The sequence below is a fragment of the Talpa occidentalis genome, unplaced genomic scaffold (genome assembly GCF_014898055.3).
Source record: "Talpa occidentalis isolate TD23 unplaced genomic scaffold, MPIMG_talOcc4v2.1 talOcc4.15, whole genome shotgun sequence".
NCBI lineage: Eukaryota > Metazoa > Chordata > Mammalia > Eulipotyphla > Talpidae > Talpa > Talpa occidentalis.
In genome coordinates this window covers 71999851-72015150 of record NW_023601543.1, presented here as the reverse complement: position 1 = coordinate 72015150, position 15300 = coordinate 71999851, and the positions used below count along the sequence as shown (strand labels likewise).

At 35.9% G+C, this 15300-nt stretch overlaps 1 protein-coding gene across 2 annotated transcripts in view; it reads left to right on the top strand.

The window, feature by feature from the left end:
* The window catches only part of IL1RAPL1 (interleukin 1 receptor accessory protein like 1), a 1141580-nt gene that overhangs the window by 834852 nt on the left and 291428 nt on the right, over nucleotides 1-15300 (top strand). The window lies entirely within an intron of this gene.

Genomic DNA, 15300 nt, shown 5'->3' with positions numbered 1-15300 from the left:
AGGCTCAGCATTTGGAGATACAGGTATTTCTGGATGCAAGAGGAAGGCATGGGGCTGAAAGTAATCAATTTGGTTGAAAGTCAATATAAGGAAATTAAAGCCTCAGGTAGCCCCACTCTTCTCCTCTAAGCCACTAATAATCCCATACCAAGGCAGAAAGAAAACTAAAAATAAATATTAACAGAGAGAAGAATCAAAGTAGCTTTGGACTTGTAGAGATGAAGAATCACCCAGGGACGGGTGGGCCACAGTCATGAAACAGGAGAGTAAGAAACAGTCTTTTATTTTGAAAACCTCACCCCTCTATGCTCATCTCCCATAGCAGTGGAAGTTGGACCACTTCCCTACTGAGGAGGTTGGAGGATTCTTCTCTGTGGAAAACTCTACAGGCTAAGAGGAGAAAAACTGCCTTTGGTAGGACTGTCCATTTATGAAAGGTCTACTACTTCTCTGGTCTCTTACATACAAGGCTAGTTTTCAGTCCCCCGACCACAGAGTGTTCATTCAGCTTTTTAGTGTCTCACATATACACAGCAATGGTCAGCCAAGAGTTACAAGATATTTGAGGAAAGCTCACAATGCAAACGCGGATTTAAAAAAAAGAAGCAGTATACAGATAAAAAGAACTACGATGAAACAAAGACTGTTCAGGGAAATGAAAACTTCAAAAAGTTGTAATGAATATTCTCCAACACATTTAAGGAGCATTTTATAGCATGCAGGATGCTATAAAAATGGACATTCAGGGAATTCATAAGAACTCTTGAGAGATTAAAATATTACAGCACAAATCTCCAAGAACATAGAACAAATTATCACAGAGATGAAAAGATTTTTTTTTCAAAAGAGGATTAATACAGGAGGTCTAATTGGAATTTTAAAGAGCTGGAAAAATTGGAAAAAATGGAGAAGGGGAAATTATCAAATAAGTAATGCAAGAAAGTTTTCCTTAATTGGTGAACTTGATTCTCTATATTTAAATTGGTGAACTTAATTCTCTATATTTAAAGGCTTCAACTGGTGACCAGCAAAAGGAATTCAAGATGACACATATCAAGGTTTATCAGCCAGATCTCTGAACACTTGCTACATATTTCTGCCCTTTCTATTTCTTTAATTGACATGCCCTTTATCCATGTTCATTGTCGATACACTAGTCTTTAAAAGTTCTAACTCAAAATGTAGGAGAATATATGTCCTTTGCTAAGGAAATGTTTCTTAGCACAGATATGAAATATAGCCATAAAAATAGAAACTGAAATCTGACCACATTATAATTTTAAATCATTGTAAAGGAAACTATATCATAACCAAGTTTATAAGGTAAATGATAGAGTGGCTATTATGGTAAAAAAAAAAAAAGGTATATGAAATCTATAGAATTTCAAGCTAATGAGAAAGATATAAAATACTATAAAATAAATTCATGTAAAAGTAGTGAAAGTTATAGCATGTAATTCACAGGTAAGAATATCCAAATATGATAGGATAATTGACCTCACCTTTAGCAGCGAGAAAACCACAAGGAGCTCCCATTTTAACCATCATATCAGCAAAACTATATAATTAGGAAATCTATTTTATCAAGTGTTAGGGAAGATGTGACAAAAATTGTACCTTAGATGCTGCCAGTGGAAGTATGAACTGGTACAACCATTTTGGGGAACAATTTGGCATGAGCCCATGAAATTGAAAAAGTATGTGTCTTATTACTGGGTTGAATATAGAATTTATTGTTCAATCCAGGGTACCTTGAGCAACCTCTTGTCTATTTGTGCTATGTGTGTGTGAAGCTACTCTTTGTTGCATCGTTTATAACAGCCAAAGTTAGGACTAATCTGTCAAAAGAGAATTCAATGTCTACGATGTATAATAGAGAATACTAAACAACAAGGAAAAGAGATGCAGTCGATTTCTCTAGGTATCAATATCAATAGATATCTAAGACATAAACTTCAGGTGTGGATAGAAAATGCCAGGATGTTATACATATATGTTTAATTTGTATGTTTTATATAATGTTAATTGACATATGTCCAATTATAAAAATGCAATGGAAGTCCACACCTGGCAATTTATAAAGGCAGTCCAATCATGATGAAAGATATATTTTTAAGTTATATTAGTAATGTCTTATTTCTTTAAAAAAATTGAGGCAAAATTACAGATGATAAAGTGATATATATGGATCAGTGGCTATAGGTATATATATATTTTTAAAATATTGTGTATTTAGTGACTTATTTCTCAAAATAAAAAGTGATGCCTCTTCCACAAAGCCTCTTCCTTGATCTCTAAGCAAACATCTCCATTTCTCTAACACTCTGTAGCTGTCTTAGAAGAATTATGCTATTTTGCTTATTGGATTTATATCTCCCGTTAAGTTAAAAAAAATTCCTAATTGAAAGAATAACATCTTGTCCCTTTCGGATCTCTCCACGGTACCAGGCCAGGTGTCTGATTCACAGTAAACACCACTAAGACTTTATGAAATGAAATAGAGAAAAAATAGGATGGGTTTTCTAAGAGTATTTGCCTCTTTTTTGAGCTATGTTTATGTTTAGCATTTTCATACTTTTCATAGTGGACTTGTTTTGTGCCAAATTATATTGACATACTTTCAGAATAAATCTTAAATAAAATCAAATACATTTGACCCTTGAATAATTAAGGGCTTCATCTCCTGAGTAGTGCAAATCCATGTATAACTTCTGACTACCCCCAGCATTCACTACTGTCATCCTCTGAATCTACAGGGACTGTTTTCAGGAGCCTCTGCAGATACCAAAATTCATGACTTTCAAGTCCCTTAGAGTCAGCCCTCCAGATGCACAGGTTCTACATCTATGGATTCAATCAATTGACATGTATGTTGCTGAAATTTGTCAGTGCGGAACCCATGGATAGAAGAATAAATCTGTGTATAAATAGACTTGTTCCGCTCAAACCCATGTATTTCAGTGTTTTATGTTTACATGTTCCTTAGTAGGTTGAAGATGCTCTAGGATAACTATGAAAGCAAACCTAGATTAGCATGGTGATTAAAAGGACCAGCTTCAATTTCTCCTCCTAGAAACATTTCTTTTTCCTAGTGTTGAATCCTAGACAACTGAATAAAATGTGGCATTTTTCTTGTTTACTCTTTTGTATCACTTTGGCTCTATTTACCACTTCAGTGATGTGAACTTTTGCCTGTCAATACCAGTTAACAGTTTTTGACCATCTATTGGGTCCATAGCAGAGTATCAGTTACCTGCTGCTCATATAGGGTCTAGTTGTTAAGCAAAACTTGAATACAATATGGCATTTGTTTTACATTTCTTTTTAATTTCAGGTTTCATGGCTTCAGTTTTTCCACTCATAAATAAAACATATGCTTGTATTTTTTCAAAGTTATCAGAGTTTGTTCAGTTGAACAATGCCCGAATCACAAACGAATACTTTTGAAAATACATATGGTAGATGTATCAGTACATGTGTGAATGAATTTGGCTCCGACGTGAATTTATTAAATGTGCTATGCCAAGTTATCCTTTATCAAAAGAACTGTTAGTGAGGACATCAAGTTGCTTCTCACACGTACCTAAAATGCTAAATTTTGGTTGTAATGCTGGCTTTTAAAATGACTTCTTTGCCCGCTGCTTATGCTGCAAGGATGTTTTTATTCTTGAAAGTGAAATGTGTTTTTTAAAACACTTTTCCTGATGTTTTAGAGTCATCTTTTGTTTCCGCTTTTCAGACTTAGGACCAGACATAACCATCTGCCGTATGCCCCCTGATCATTGTCTGGCTGTCCTTTGAGACAATACTTTGCATGGAATGTGTTTTCCTAGCTGGTTGATTTCGGGGATTGCTAGACTCTATGACTGTGTGATGTGTCTCACAATTAAATGTGACTAGATATCCTGGCACTTAGGACATGTTGTTTTCAGATACCCTTTCACACATCCACACAAAAGATATGCTGATGATAGCACCAACTTTTCAGAGTGATATTTTCATCATAATTAGCATTAAAAATAATCCTGAGTTGAAATACACAATCCTCGCATGGCTTTCATGCTTCTGTAGTTAAGAAGGGCAGGAACAGCCTTGGGGAACACTTGCTGACTTGGCAGCATGCAAGTCACTTGTACCTCCTGATGAGCAGAAAAGCAAGCTGATTTCATTCATTTTACCTCCACCATACTACATCTACTGACTGGCCAGTTACTTGCCAGATGTTGTCAAGGCTGACCCTGAAAGAGAATTCATCTGGTTAAAATTGAATACCTCATACCCAGCATATGAGCTACTTATCTGAGGTGGGCAGCGTTTTAAGGCAGGAGCTCTATTGTAGGTGCCTAGCATTTTTCAGGCTCTTATGTGCATACCTTTTGGCATTCAGGTATCCATAGGTTTTGGAAATCCTGTAACCCCAGCATCTTTTTGGCCCTCGCTGGATCTCTAGTCCAGCTGTGTTCAGTGAAAAGAAATGAAGCTGAAGAGCCATCATTGTGGCTACAGCTGGTCCTGTGGAAGTTAGTGTTATGTTAGCAGATAACTCACGAATTATTTTTACTCATGTGGAAGACTGCCTTGCTGTGTATTTCTAAGGCTGTCAAAGAGATTGATTCTTGAAATATTTTGAAAAAACGCTAAGTACTAGCTACTTTGGGTATTTACCCAGGGGCATCACAGCTGCCTGGCATGGCTATGTGGCAGCTGAGCAGTAATCGCTGCTATTTCTCTGATTTGTTTGTGTCTTTGTCAGCATCTGAGAGGAGGGAGATTCAAGCCCAGAGTAGGGCCTTGCTCCCCGGTGATCTCATCCAGCCCATGTTTTTAAATACTCAGAGTTACTAATGATTCCCAAATTTATATATCTGGCCCTGATGTCATCCCTGCAGCCCAGATTTATATATTTGGCTGCCGCAAGAGAGCTCAGATTTGATGTCTAAGCGGAATCTCAAACAGCATGAGCCAAACTGAACTCCTGATGTGCCCACCAATATGCAGTCCCAGCTGCTCCTCCCACCGTCTTCCCATAAAGTAAATGGCAACTCCTTTCTTGCAGTTGCTCCAGCCATATCCTTGTCACCATCCTTGCTGCCCCCTTATCTTGTGTCCCACATCCCAAGGATTCACCTTGAAAGTAGATTCAGAGCCCCTAGACCAAATCCTCTGACTACAAAGTTGCTTACCCCAGAGTGCCCTACAAATATAACTTCTAATATGTGTCATGGAGTGAAAAAAGTTGAGAGTAACTCTAGTCCAGCATCATGTAATAGAACATTCTGCAATAATAGAGATGTTCCAGAACTCTCTGCCGAGTAAGGGAACCAAAACACACCACATGACTTCTGAGCCCTTGAAAATGTGGTTTTTTGTGACTGGGCTGGTAGCTATTGTAGTGGGCAGTGCAGCTTCAGTTAAGCTCTAAACTCTGTCATCTATTGGGAACCAACAATGGAAAAGAAGCGCAATTTCGCAATTTATCAGGCTCAACAAATATTAATTTAAAGTGTTAACAAACCATAGTGGGACCAGCAGGCAAAAATTAAATTAATACAGCACTAACTTGAGAATACAGGCATCAAAGCAGACCTAATCTTTTAATGTGGCTAACATAGCTGGATATTTGCTGGCTGATGCTGGCTGTGCTCACTTTTCTCTCTTGTTGTCTTCTTTTTGTTTGATGATGTGGTAAATGACAGTGCAGTTGCCTGAAAGTGGCTTCAAAGTCACACCTGCAGGCCTTACCTTACTGAGTTCAGGTGAATTCTGGGCATCTACATTGTTTTTCCAGTGGGGCCTGGAGCAATCTAATAATTTGCCTGTGGCTTCTATTGACCATGTGTTATTTACCACCCACCTCTCCATCTTAAATGATCTGGCAATCATTTATGAGTCCAGTTCTCTGTGTCTGGCAAAGCTGTTACGGTAGCTTGATCAGTATGGAATGAGCTATTGCTTGCAGTCATTGTCTTTGAAGCATTCTGGAGTGTAGATTTGTGGATCAAAATGCACAACCTTATTCCAGTTTAAAATGAGGAAAACCAGACTAGACAGCCTATTTTTTATTCATAAATTAATTCTAGGTGATAATTAGTACACGGCCATCACCTCCTGAATCCCGTATTTGTCAATTTATTCAATAAAGTGTTTTTGGAGATGCCTATTTGACCATATTTCTCAAGATGATTTAGATCCAGTGTGTCCCGCTGCCTCATTAGCCTCTGCTTATAGGATACACCAGTTCAGTTCTGTTACTTCATTCCTGCTGCTCTCTCATTGGAATTACCCATCCTTTCTTTCTTCTCAGGAACATTTTAGATTTCCTTCTGGAGGCACTCCCGTCCCTAATACTAGTATTGATTCACACTGGCATTTAAGGAGCTCTTTTTGTCCTCTGCCAGGCATAATGCTAGTTACCTTTACAAGGTAGCTTATTTAAACTTCACAGCAAGCCTTTCAAAGATAGATTTTTTTCAAGAGTATATTATATCTACTTTATAGATGAGGAAACTGAGCATGAAACATGCAAGGCAATTGTCATAAAACAGTTTTGTCATGAATCAGATGGAAGGTTTGAACTTAAAACTTCCTGACTCTAAAACTTTTCCAGATAAAGGAGATAGAGAGGCTTTATAAAAGAATCTAATAAAGGGGCCTGTTAAAATTAATTGGCCTTGTACCCCCTTAGAACATACTTGAAATGGCTTTACTTGGCTTCCTGGTTTCCAAGTTTGGTTTTTGTTGTGCTGTCATCATATGTCCTATCTCCCAGTGTGTTCCCACATCAACAAAAAAACCAGTTATTTACCAAATATGTAAGACAGAGCAGAGCATGGTGGACATGAGAAGTTTTGGTTTGCCCTGGGTAACCTCGAATTCAGGTACAACCTACTGCACTTATTATTTTTTTATTTCTTTTTTTATTAATTTTTTACATCATTGTTCATTTTTGAACAATATTTGCTTCCCTCCACCCCCTCGGGTGTAGTCCCCATAGAGTTGCCTTCACCAATGCACCCGTGCACCATCACCTCAGTCCCCTGTGCTCCTCCCTCCCTCCCTCTGATCCCTCTCCCGCCTCCTCCCCTGCAGGACATCTCTGATTTATAATTGTCCGTTTTTGCTTTGTTGTGTTTTGTACTGTTATTTTTTTACACTGATGTCTTATTTGGTTCCCCTATATTCCTGCTGTAAGTGGAACAATACGATATTTTTTCTTTTTCCTTCTGGCTTACTTCACTGAGCATAATTCCTTCTAGCTCCACCCATGTTGCTGCGAATGGCATCAGATTATCTTTTTTGATTGCTGAACAATATTTCATCGTGTATATATACCTAATGCACTTATTAAATGTCCCCCATCTATGACTTTTTCTTGGATTCATATCCTATCTCTTCTGACCCTTAACTTAGAACTGCAAAATTGCCTACAGTCAGAACTCCATAGTTCACCATACTGTTAAATCACATCTTTCATTCTTTGTTGAATTATCGGTCATGTCTCTTCAAGCAGCGTATAAATTGCTTGTGTGTAGGTATCTTATTTTGACTTTAATTGACCTTGCCCTATGCCACCAGTCCAAGTGTTAGGCTAATCACTGAAAGTTCTTACAAATTGTTGTTGGAGCGATACATTATCTTCATCTTCATATTATAAGGACAAAAGGAATTTAAAAAATTAAGAATTATTCCCCAGATTGACGTAAAATAGCTGAATATACTGCCTCTTGGTCATAAATCACTTAAAGGATGACTTATTTCTCATAAAAATATACAAATAACTGCTACTTAATATTTTAAAGGGCATTAAGAGTAATTTCCTGGATCCATGTAGTATATTTTCTAGATGAGTAAGCTTTATAAAGTAACTGAAGCTTATCTCTCATTAGTCATCAAAACATTTTTAGTGAACAATTTTAAATGCAAATCCTTAGAGAAAGCTAAGCTTATAGTTACATGAGAAATGCATGTATTTCATTAATTTAAAATAGAATGCATGGAATACAATTAAATATTTCTTTGGCTGATCATTCTACAAAATTTCATTGGGGTTGGGGGTAACATCCATTATGTTCTACCTGTTATACAAAACACCAAGAATATTAAGGACATTAAGGCGAAAAACCTAATTTTAAAAATCATAACACATGTTCTTAGGTTAGTCTTATGGGAAGTCAGATATGTAGTAGGAAATGTTACAATCCAGCCTCTTAAAGACTCAACAGAAGTGAGAACTATGTTTCATGGCTCAATTGGAAGTCAGGAAAAATGTAGCCTAAGAGTTGACATCTGTGGTTATGGAGATTATGGAATTGAGTGAGGATTTAAGAAGGAGTGATATGGCATTCTGAAAAGAGCAATAGAGAAACATTCCAAATAAATTTAGTAGAATAGTGAAGCAAGCAAATGATAGGATGCTCAGGGTGTAGAGCAGCTTAAAGCTAGTTCCACATTTTAAAAGAGCATTAAAATAAGTCATTTCAGAGCATGTAACTCCCTGCTCACAAACCTCCAGAACTGATCCAATATCAGTTCCTGAATATGAAAGCCTTAGCTTGTTAAAACACAAGAAATATAAGCAAGACCAGCTCAGATGAGTTTAGCTACTAATATTTAGGGTAATTTGAAATGCAGTAATATTGAGCCAATAAATTGCATTAATGTTTTTCACTTCCTTTTTCCTAAAATAAAATGCCTTTCTTATATTTAATATAAACAAAGATTGAAGGTGTAATCGAAACAAATTTCGCTGAGCCAATAGAGCTGTGGTTTTGCTATGAGCTGGCATCTATACAACTCAGTTTCATTTCAGTTCTTGTTACAAACTTGGCTTGAGACTTATATTTTACTATATGGACATATGTAAATGTATGCACATATTCATGTTATATATAACCCTCAAAAATTCACCAAAGCCTAAGGTTTTCATATCATCGATGTTGGTTTTTTCAAACAACTATTTTCACTTTGGACAATTTCCAGCGTAATAGACACAAGACTAGAATAGTACAATGAGTTTCCATGTACCTGTCACTCAGCTTCAGTAATTATCAACATTCTGTGTATGTTGTTGTTTGTAACAGGCTATTATTTTTTCCTTTTCTTTTGAGGATATGGGTGGTGTTCAATGCAACTAAGAACAAGTTTGCACTTTGCTCCTGAATTGCTGAAAAGAAAATTCTTAAAATGACTAACCTCCATTTATTGCCAAGTAACTTTTGGCTATGTACTGATAGCAAAAGTAATATAACAGAATTTGCAGCATAATTAGATTTGAATAGCAAGTTTTATTTAAAGAGTGCTTGATCTTATTACTTATAAGCATGATTTTCTTTCTTGGATTTCTTTTTTTTTGTAATAATCATATTTTAATGACTTTTGATAGATTTTCATTTTATGAAACAGCAGAAAACCACTATATGAACTCTAAGATTTTAGACATTGTTGAAGCTGTTTAAAATCCCTTTAGGTAGGAGATTATTATTTGCTAAATAATCATTGTTATGAAATGACTTCTGCATGGAAGATTTCTCAACAGTCTTAGTTGGATGACTGATAATTAATCTAAACAGGAAAAAGTGATGATAATATTGGCAAGTAAATTGTAGCTGTTCTACTTGTTGAATGAATGAATGAGTAGAAATGCAGGGTCCTTGTACTTTGTTTTTTTTTTTTTACTCCACACAGAATAGAGAAAACATAATGTTTTACCTTCAGTCTGCTTCAAGATATATTTATTGGGGAGGAAGGAAGTATGAAATGCAAAGAGAGATGGATGTATGGAGGGAGGAAGGGAGAGAAGAGGAAAAGGAAGGAAAAACAAAAAGATGGAAGAAGACTAATTATTTAGACATATATTTCTTTAAGCAGTTGTGCCATTAAATCACAGTAAGCCTGTAATTTAATGTACAATATTTATATTACTATTATGTTAATTTCTGTGTTCCAACTATATAATTTAGCAGAGAGTTATGAAATATCAAAGGAACCAGTCTTATCATTGTTGAGGCCAAGAAAGTTAAAGCAAGTACAAATGTTGAACATATCAACATTTCATGAATCTTTTATTACTGTCCCGTAAGCTGACCACCAATGAAGTTTAATTCATTTAGAAGAATATAATATAGTAGCAGTAGAACTTTTCAATATGTTTCCAAATTTTACGCAATGATGGTATTTTTAGAGGATTTTGGTTATCATTAAATGCCAGTATAAAAGACACCTAATATTTTATACAATTTCTGTAATAATTTAAAATTTTAGTGCATATTCATAAATCTTGAATTTCAATGGAGAACATGTTCAGTAAATTTCATTTGTTATTTAATAATAGTTTTAATGAAATTTCTACAATGGCTAGATTTTTGTGTTTCATAATGAGAGGCTCCACTTGCGTGTTATCAAGTCCTATAGTCATTAAAAAGCCCTGTTTATAAGAGCCAGTAACAGGCATAATCCTCTCTCCCAATCTTAAGGAAGAAGAGTCAGACTTAGTCATTTCTACAGTAAAAGTTTCACTGTTGTCAAATATAGTTTAATCAATAAAATCTATTAGATTCACATACCCCTTTCCGTCTGTTTCCAAATGCCATCAAAATAATGTTTTCCCCAGTCTGCCTCATATCACCAGAAACTCCAAGAAAAACAAGGTCTAGTAGAAAGCACATTCAAAGAGCACAAATGTTGAAAACAATCTAGAGAAATGAAAAGCATGTAGCCATTAAAATCAAATGATATGGGTTCAAATCTTGAGTTCTGTCCTCATTGGCTGTCCTTTTGGGAGAAAGTTTCTAGATCTTTCCCTTGTAGCACATAGTTAAATGAAATAACATAACAGCATACTCCAAAATATGATGTGTCAATTTTCCTACATATATGCTTATTTGCAATCCTATGTTTATGCTTTCGTATCTTACAAGCCTTACATTTGTGCTTCTTTCCAACTAACATGTCAACTTAATTGCATGTAACTGAAATTAAGCAGAGTGTGTTATGTTAAATTTGAATGAAAAATTGAGATATTTTACATGGACGACTTTGTTTTTAATACTTAGCATAGTTTCTTGACTATTTGCCACTTCCCAAAAAAACTTGTATTTTAGGGTACCCTTTTTTCATAAATATGTGTTCAGTGGTTGTAAGCAATGTCCATATTAGCTGATACAGAATAGTATTACGAAGCTTTTGCTGTGAAATAAGTATATAATATTTCAAAAACTAAAGCTTTTTTAATACATGAGAATTACCCTGCATTTCTGGAATACCTATGGAATTCTATATTAGATGATTTATTCTATCTCTTGAGAGAAAAATGTCTTAACTTTTAGTTGTTTACCAGGGGGACAAGACTTTGGAGGTGCTCATTCTTCTTATGGGAGGTTGGAAGAAGGAAAAGAGTGTTATTCATTCTTTCTGTGGACTCTCAATTCATTCTCCTTTTGACCTCCCATTTCCCTGCTGCACCCTGCCATTCCTGATCTTTCTGGGTGCTGCAACCCACACAGATTGTCATATACTCTTCATGGACTCCTTCATTGCTCCTTTCAAGCCTGTGGCCCACTCAATCATAGCTCAAATGGCAGCACCCTCCACTGTTTCATAAATCCCCGTGTTTCCAATAGCTTTTTGTCTACCAGAAAATTCAAATCGCTTGTCCAATTCTGTCTTGAGATATGGTAATGCAATCTCTTTTAATATATGGTTATCATGGGCAGGGCTGCTCAACCTCAGAGCTATTTACATCTGGGGCCAGATGATTCTTGTGGGGCTAGGGGAGCTTTCTTGTGCACTGTAGGATATTTAGCAGTATCCTTAGTCAAGTAGCACCCCTGGAAACATACCAGTTATGACTGCCCCGGTAGAGAACAACCACTGTGAGGGAATCATACTTTTGAGTAATTGTGCAGAATTCAGTATCATTAAGAGGAAACTAAGAAATATAAATATCCTCTCCAGTGAAGTATAATATAAATAAACAGAGACATAGTATATGGAAGGTCATTAAGTTACATTACACTGTACTTTGGAAATGTGGTATCTTATTGTGATTGTCCAAGCCAAGGAGAGAATTAAAAATTTTCTGACTTTTAGTAGTCGTATGGTGCCTTTTGTCTATTCCACAGTTTTCCTTTAATAAGCATTTCCAAACAGCCTGGGATTTATCATTTTCATTTCTTGAAGATCTTTTATTTGCTAATAGAAAAATTAAAAAATTATTATGTGCTGATAATTTTGCTTACTTTCTCATTGCTAGAGAAGAGATACTGTCTCTCATAGGACATATAATTTCTTAGAATTGACTATTGTCGCTAGAAGTTAATTGGTGACCATTAATTTTTTTTCCCTGGCCTGTCAACAGAAGTGTAAACAGTAGTTGGCAAGCTCACCTACTTGATTATAGCTATTACATTAATCAGCATCCTTTTCCGAGGGCCCATCATAATTCCTCTTGATAATTATGTATTGTTTCATTTTTCTCTCCATTTTTTGTGTTAGCTTTGTCTACACATATTTATTTAAAATGATTGAAATTATCCATGCATTTAGTTAAAATTTACCTCTACTGCAGTTAAGCAAAATCCACTATAGCAATTGTTTGAAAAATAAAATCTAAATATATTAAACCATCTTTATTTACTCTGTCTACCCCTGCTCTCTTTTGGTGACCTACCATGTTTTGCTTTGTTTTGTTCTGTTTGTTTTGTTTTGTTTTGTTTTGTTTTGTTTTGAGCTCACATGGTAAGAATCAGGAGATAGTGGGTAATTGAATTTTAGGATCAGCCATGAGTCTGCACAACACAGGCAGGGCTGCAGATCAAGGGAGCTGGGGCAAAAAGCCAACTGTAGGAAGTGGCAAAATGATAGGAAACCTGAGTCCTAACAATAGTTTCATATTAATTAACTTTCCAATGGCATTCTTGAGTGATTCTATTTTGAAAACAATTATTCAATGAAATAATTGTTTCGGGCCTCCCCCATGGCACAGCGGCTGAGCGCTGGGTTGCGAAGCTGCCTGCAGCCTCTGCAGCACAGCTTCGATCCCAGGCCGCCAGGTGAGCGTCCCACATGGCACTCAGACCTCTCCTGCTGCCGGCTGCTCCCCTCAGCAGTGTACTTCGTCTGCCTGTTCTGCTCTCCGCTCTGACTCTGGTGAATTCTCTCACCCTCCCGCACTTCTGACTGTACCCAGTGCTTGAATCAATCAATCAATCAATCTTTAAAAAAAAGAAAATAATTTTCTCATTGTTTATGATATCTGGGAGGTTTATCAAGATATTGGAAAGAGATTAAATAGAAAGTCTATCACTTTTATGTTAGAGTAGTACTTGCAAATATTTCTTAAAATAAGAGAACAAAACAAAAATTTCATTTTTTTCTCACAAAAACCCTGAGATTGTGACTACTTGCTATGCCTCTCACAAGCTCTAGGTTTTGCTGTTAGAAACTAATGTGAAAACGTTCCAGGAGGAGGAACACAGAACTGAAGTCCCATTCTGAGTCATTGAAACTCTATGTGAATTTTGCTGGTTAAAATCTTGGAGGAAATGCTGATGCGTAACATAAAAAAAGCAGATACTTTTATCAAAGAGAAGTGGATGGTGCAACAAGGCGTAGAGGCAACCCCTGGAACTCCCCTTATCTCAATCTTCACTGCACTTGCCCAGAAGTGAACAATGGAAATCATAGAACTTTAGAGAACAAAAGTTAAAAATCAAAGAACTTAATAAGTTCCAATTGTTTTAGGCTCCAGAATTCTATGATTCCTCTGCTAACTTGAAGTTGTCACATTGAAGTACTATGAAAAGTCTTAAAGATGTAAAATTATATCTTAAAGATATTCCTCATGGTTGGTGGATTGGGGTGAAGAACCACATACCATTGTATTAAACAAATGTGCTGCATCTGGATTTAATTCTCTTTTATTCTAATAAAGGAAAGATTTCCTTTTCCCTTACTATAAATTAGTGTGGACATGTTTGAACAGGTATCTCAGCTGCTTTCTATCACATACTGTTGAGTTGTCTACTTGTAGATGTTGTAAACTGGGGTAATTTACTAAATAAGCCAGTTATTTTGATACCATAGTGGCTTTCGAAGTTCACTGAAATGATTTGATAATCAGATTCTAAGACATGTGACTTTTTGACTTATTAATGGTGAACTTATATGCCAACATTTAGTGAATAATATGCTTATTTAGCTGGTAGAAGAATAAAATTCTGTTAAGATCATTTTAGGCAAAAAACAAGAGTATTTAAGTTTAACCAGACTGGTGTCATCTCTATAGGAAGAATTTCAAAGTGATAAATCTCATACTAGTATTCCAACTTTCCTTTCGCCTTCCTGTCCCAGCCCTGTGTTAAATAATAGTGAATAATGCTTCATTTAGTTGTGAACAAAAGCTATTGTTCCTAGGCGAGGTTCATCTCCTAAACCAGGACAGTTAAAACTCATCATTGTTTTTCTTACTTGGGGTGTGATCCCTTTGCACTGGCTATGATATCTATTAAAAAGAGATGGGGGTTAGCAACTGAAGCAGATTGAATTCTTGAATTCTCTGTTGATGAGATGTGTGGCCAACTCCTGGCAATTATGTCTAGATCAGCCTGCCAGTTATCAACCAGACTGGCATGTCCTCCTGGCAAGGAGGCAAGAAAACCCTCAAGGCAGAAACATTCAGTTAAGCAACCCCTAAATGATCATTTCTGTACTTGGTGCCACGTGGAAGCTACAATGACAGATTTCAAGGGACCTGGACAATTCATCTAGAGGGTGGAAGAAGCAGTTTAATGAAGAACTGATTATTTTTCTAAAGCCTGGGTAGTCTAGTTTAGCTAGGAATGAAGTATGCAATGGGAACCCTATATTCACGATGTTGAATAATGCACTCTTAGATCTGTAGGCAATAACCGATAAATTGATGTGAACGCAGCAGAAATGTTTGAAAGCTAAAAAATTAAAACAGTAAGTGCTGAAAAGTTACTAAAAATATGATTAAAATGCAATAGATAATAGTAATGAGGGGTTTTGACTAAATAGAAAATATCATTTGAATATATTATCTTGTTTCATATGTACATGCATATTTGACTGCAGCTTGTTCTTAAACTAATTCAATTGCTACCTAATTTGTAGAATATGTTTATAGGAAATACTTAATCTAATTACTAAGTTACAGGTTTTGAGGCAATGGGATCCAGGGTACGGAAACTAGGTACGGGATTAAGAAGAATGAGACATTTTGCTAAAAAAAAATTTGAAATATGCAATGCATGTATTATGTGTATCTTTAATTAACACAGA